The sequence below is a fragment of the Apium graveolens genome, chromosome 4, assembly GCF_009905375.1.
Source record: "Apium graveolens cultivar Ventura chromosome 4, ASM990537v1, whole genome shotgun sequence".
NCBI classification, from domain to species: domain Eukaryota; kingdom Viridiplantae; phylum Streptophyta; class Magnoliopsida; order Apiales; family Apiaceae; genus Apium; species Apium graveolens.
Window position 1 is genome coordinate 246,743,106 of NC_133650.1, and position 6,000 is coordinate 246,749,105.

The window sequence follows — 6,000 nt, forward strand, 5'->3', positions numbered from 1 at the left end:
AGATATGCTGAGAAATGTTTGTTGAAGAACTATCTCAGAACAACTCCTGACATCAGAGAGATCAGAAAATGAAGAAGCCAAGTCGAAGATCTACAACTGCTTAAATTATGATATTTATACAGATTGAAGTTGTTATCAGAAGTTGAAATTGGTAAAAACTTTAAGGACTGTAAGTTGTAGTTATCTAGTCTATTTCTCATGCATTTGTACTTAATGTTTTTGACATCATCAAATATCTGTTAAACTTGTATATTTTGTTAATTTACAAGTTGGAGGAGATTGTTAGATATATTTGATAATGTCATGGCTAATATGTTTTATGTTTAGCTTTCAGATCTTATGTGAACAGGATAAATCAGTACTTAACTGTTGATCAGTACTTATACTGGAAGTCAGGACTTAAGGATATCAGTACTTATATTATCAGGAGATAATCATCAGAAGATAGATATCAGAACTTAAGTGCTGAAGGACAATCAGATAAGGACAGTAGCTGATTAAAGGAAAGAAGATCGAGATAAACATAAGAAGAGATATGCATGAAGAAGGAATTCTGTGAAGAATGGAATACTTGGAAGAAAAGATATCTGATTGATATATTTTAGGAAGCAGAATTATATTCCATATCAATTAGCGATTATCTTGTAACTGTGTAGTATATAAACACAGATATAGAGTTTACACTATAAGTGTTATCATTATTAGAGAAGATTATTCATTGTAACCCTAGCAGCTCTCGTGATATTTGTTCATCACTGAGAGGTAACAGTTCCATACTGTAACAGAGTTTATTGTTTCAATAAATTTTTGTTTTCTGTTACTTAAGTTCTTAAAGTTCGATTTGAGTGTACTATACACTGTATTCACCCCCTCTACAGTGTGTGTGTGACCTAACATCCTAACTCATGAGGAGTATCATCTAGTCAACACTCAATCACACATCAAGACACCAATGAGGTCACTTTATTTAGAGCAAATCTACCACCTCAAAGAAAATGGACTAAGAATCATCCATTTGAACTGATCATTGGTGATATAACATCTAGAGTGCAAACAAAGACATCAACTCAAGATGAATGTATGTATAGTAGCTTTCTATCACAGGAAGAACCAAAGAGGGTACAAGAGGCTCTAATGGATCCAGATTGGGTTTTAGCTATACAGGAAGAGCTAAACCAATTTAAAAGAAACAAAGTATGAAAGTTGGTACCCAAACTTAAAAACAAGAATTATATTGTTATTAAGTGAGTATTTAGAAACAAGATGGATGAAAATGGCATAGTCATAAGGAATAAAGCGAGATTGGTTGCAAAAGGATACTCTCAACAAAAGGGAATAGATTATGATGAGTCATTTGTTCCAGTTGCAAGACTTGAAGCTATCAGAATCTTTCTAGCCTATGCAGCCCATGCCAATTTCAAAGTCTATCAAATGGATGTGAAAAGTGCATTTCTGAATGGAAAAATGGAGGAGGAAGTCTATGTTAGCCAACCTCTAGGTTTTGAAGACCCCAACTTTCTAGACTATGGATACTATCTATTGAAAGCACTTTATGGATTGAAACAAGCATCTAGAGCCTGGTATGACACCTTGTCAAAGTTTCTTTTAGAAAATTACTTCACTGGAGGTGCTGTTGACAAAATTCTTTTCTTTAGAAATATAAATGGCTCTACTATACTTGTTCAAATCTATGTGGATGATATAATATTTGGCTCTACAGACGATAAACTTTGTAAAAAGTTTACCAAATTGATGCAAAGCAAATATGAAATGAGCATGATGGGAGAACTAACTTATTTTCTCAGTTTACAAGTAAAGCAAGTTAGTGATGGAATATTTATTATTCAAACTAAAGATATTTATGATCTTTTAAAGAAGTTTGATTTAATGGATTGCTCAGCTGTAAAAACTCCCATAGCCACTGCCACTAAACTTGAATTGAACACAACTGAAAACTTTATGGACATTACAAGTTATAGAGGTATGGTTGGCTCACTTTTATATTTGACAACTAGTAGACCTGATATTATGTTTGCTACTTATCTTTGTGCTAGATTCCAAGCTGATCCTAAGGAATCTCACTTAATAGCTATTAAGAGGATTTTCAGATATCTCAAAAAGACACCGAACCTTGGCATTTGCTACCCTAGAGATTCTGGTTTTGATCTAATTAGCTATTCGGATGCAGATTATGCAGGTTGCAAAATTGACAAAAAAGTACAACGAGGACATGTCAATTTTTAGGAAATAAGCTAGAGTCCTGGTTTAGCAAGAAACAAAACTCAGTTTCCACTTCTACAACTAGGCTGAATATATTGTTGCTGGCAGTTGTTGTGAACATATTTTATGGATGAGAATTCAATTGTTGGATTATGGTCTATATGTAGATAAAATTCCAATCTTATGTAACAACACAAGTGCCATTGCAATTACTGAAAAAAGGAGTTTTATTTATATATATATAGCAGCCCATGCATAGTAGAAGTCCATCCAATCAAAAGTCCACAAGAATCAGGATTTTAATTCCCATTTGACCAGCGTGGGCGCGCTGTGTTTCTGCTCCTCGGACGCGGGCGCGCGTTATCACAGTGCGGGCACGCCGACCTTCTGGAAAAAACTTCTTTTTCTTCTTTTCTTACTGCAATGAGTTGGTCTTCACGCGCCTTTATTTCTTGGACATCATCCTAACACCATATTAGCATCAAATCAATGCTAATTCACCTGAATTCTGGATTAATGCCTGAAATGCAAAAACACCAGAAAACACATTAAAATACCAATAACTTGAGTACAAAAAAACACCAATTCAAAGCTTAATGGAGCGTTATGAAGTGTCATAAATGCCACTCAACATACCCCCAAATTTGAATCGATGCTTGTCCTCAAGCATAAACAGACTCAAAGAACAAGAAATAAAAATGCATGAATGCAAACTATATGAATGCAACGATTCCCATAGAATGAATAAACCAATCAACAAGCAACATCTCAGCAATGCAATTATTCGCACAAAGATCAATCAAACCTCTCAAATTAACTTACAAGCCAGAAACGTGCGTGTGTGTAAATGCTTACAGATATACTATCACAACTAGATCAATAATCATGACTCACTACTCATCAAAGCAATCGCAAGGTTATAAATAGAATAAAAGCTAGACTCAAAATAACTTATTAACACTTCAATTCTTATATTAGAGTTTTATATGGATTCATTTTTTTATTCACAACAAAACAACATAAATATGCTTATTTGACCGTGCAATGAGTGAGGTCCACAAAAGACTTATACAATAATACCAATGTAGCGAGCGTTAGGTTAGTGGATCCCAGACTATAAAAAGCCTTAGGTCACTAGGCACAAGGTCCCCTAAGAACTTAATAACTCGAGTATTAAAGAGCCCACTCATGATTAATTATGTATAAACACATATTTTTTTCTCTTTTTTTCTTTTTTTTATATCTTTTTTTTCTTCTTTTTTCACAAATTTCTGAACGAGTGCGTTTCGCTCTATCTCGTTCAACCCTAGACTACTCATATAAAATGAGCTGGCTACTAGCCATTTGACACCTAGCCACAACAACTAGCAATGAAATCTAATTTTCTCCAATTTTTAAATATCCATGTTAATTTATTATTAAGAGAATATCCTAAATTCTAAATATAAACAAGCGATTAAACCTCGACAAACAAATGAACCATGATCATGATCTAGCACTCAAGCAACCTATAGGACTTAGTGAAATACAATTGTCTCTAGCATGCAAATCAACTTGATAAGACTTAACATCACTAAATACAACATCGCTATACTAGCATCAATATCTCAAATCAATCATAAAAAATCATCTAAGTGATCATTGATATAAGGCAAATGCATGAAACTATATGAACAAACTATCATAAAAACTACAAAAATAAAAAAACTACTACATGGCAGATATACAATTATATAAACTAAACTAGTATGAATATGCAAACTACATGCGACTCACACAAAATACATGCTCCTTAACTACTACCCCCAAACTTAAAATATTCACTGTTCTCAGTGAAGGTAATAGTAAATAAATCAGGCATACCTAATCTGAACCAGGATCATTACCCTCAAGGGGTGGAGTTTCAGGAGTGTCTGGAGGTAGATACACCGAATCCTCACCGAATACTGGCCATCGGATATCAACTCATGTGGCTTTGAAAGCAGTCCCCAATGCCTGGGTCAGGTCATGTGCAAACCTGTTATGAATGTCATGCATAGCATCCATCCTCCTAGCTAGACGCCTATACTGCATCGAACTCAAACCAGCACTGCCATGTGTTTCCTCCTATTGCTGCTGCTGCTGCTGCGATCCCGAAGGACCAACCTCCTCTCCCAACTGAGCTCTCCATGCTGCTTTACTTGCCTGCTGCGTCCCACGAGCAAAAGTCTGATTCGTTGGCCTACCACCTGGCAGATGATCATATGAATAACCAAGCCCCTTAGGATCGGGCTTACCACCATACCACTCAGTCATGTTCAACAGCATCGAACTGTCAATTGGAGCACTACGGAGTTGCAGCTGCTCATGTGCGGGCCAACGAACTCCAACTGCCACGCATAACTTCGTCACAATGGACGCATAGGGTATCGAACCCGTAGTATACCCTCGCAAGAACCTCAGAATACCCTGATGAATCACCATCCCAAGATCTACATAATCCCCCTGCAGTATACCCCACAACAACCGTGCACGCTCCATAGTAATCTCATGCATATGAGAAGATGGCATAATATTAGCACAAATAAAAGAATTTCATGCACGTGCAAACTTGTTCATGCACGAAGCAGGGAACGTGGTATACTCGTTCGTGCCCTTCTTGAACTTCCAATGCATCTCAGGCATGCACAGGGTAGTAACAATCAAATCCAAGTTAAACTCCTCCGGAGCCTTCTCGTTCCAGTTCTCCTGCTCCTCCTTCTTCTCTGGCTGCTCAATCACCCTTCGAATGGCCTCAGCACTGTAGTCCACCGTCATCCCCCTCACCACAGTGAACCCGTTCTTATCCACCTTAGAATTAACATACACACTCATGGGCACAGCAGCGGGTGTCTCGCTGAAAACCACCCAGCCCATCTCCAAGATCATCTCCAACAACTTACCATCTTTCCCCGATGGCAAAAACCCCCGCTCCTTGGCTATAGGCTTCGAGAGCAGCCTTAGATACTCCGCCTCAGCCTCGGGAGTCAAAAGTCTAGGCCTCACACCACCTGCACACAAAAAATTGATGGTGTTGCTGCTAACTTGAGTTTGCTGTCTTTTTGGTGCCACCGAGATTGAAAGAAATTGAGAGAATATATGTTTATAAGAGAGATAGTGTGTTTGAGAGTTTTGAGAAGTGATGGAGAAGTTTTTGTATGAGTGTATGTATATATAGGAGATTGGGAGAGAATTAGTTATGGAAAAGGAGTGGGAATTGATTATGGGAATAATGGGTTAGATTTGGAAAGGGAAATTTGGGATATGGAAGAGTAAAAATCGAGTGGGAATTGATTTTGTATTAGAAACCCCGATTTTCTCTTCAAAAATTGACTTAAAATTTTTTTTGAATCAGGACCCGGCGTGGCCGCGCACTGTCTTGGCGCGGGCACGCCCAGTTTCTGGAGTTTCAATGCGGTCGCACACTAGTTCAGCGCGGGCACGCCCAGTTACTGGCAAAACAGCGTGGCCGCCCCGCTTTTCAGCGCGGGCGCACCGTGCTACTAAAGTTGACCCTGAATTTTTTTGTCTTTTTTTGTTTTTATGTTTTTCTCTTTTCTTTTTACTTCCTCTACCTACTAATGTACAACAAACTTGGGTTGCCTCCCAAGAAGCGCTTGGTTTATGTCGTTAGCTCGACGTAGAATCTCGAGATCAAGTAGTCAATAAAACGGCACTAACCACCTCACGGTTTTCCGTATCCCCACAGTAGTGCTTCAACCTCTACCCATTTACTTTAAATGCTTGGCCTGGATCATTCTC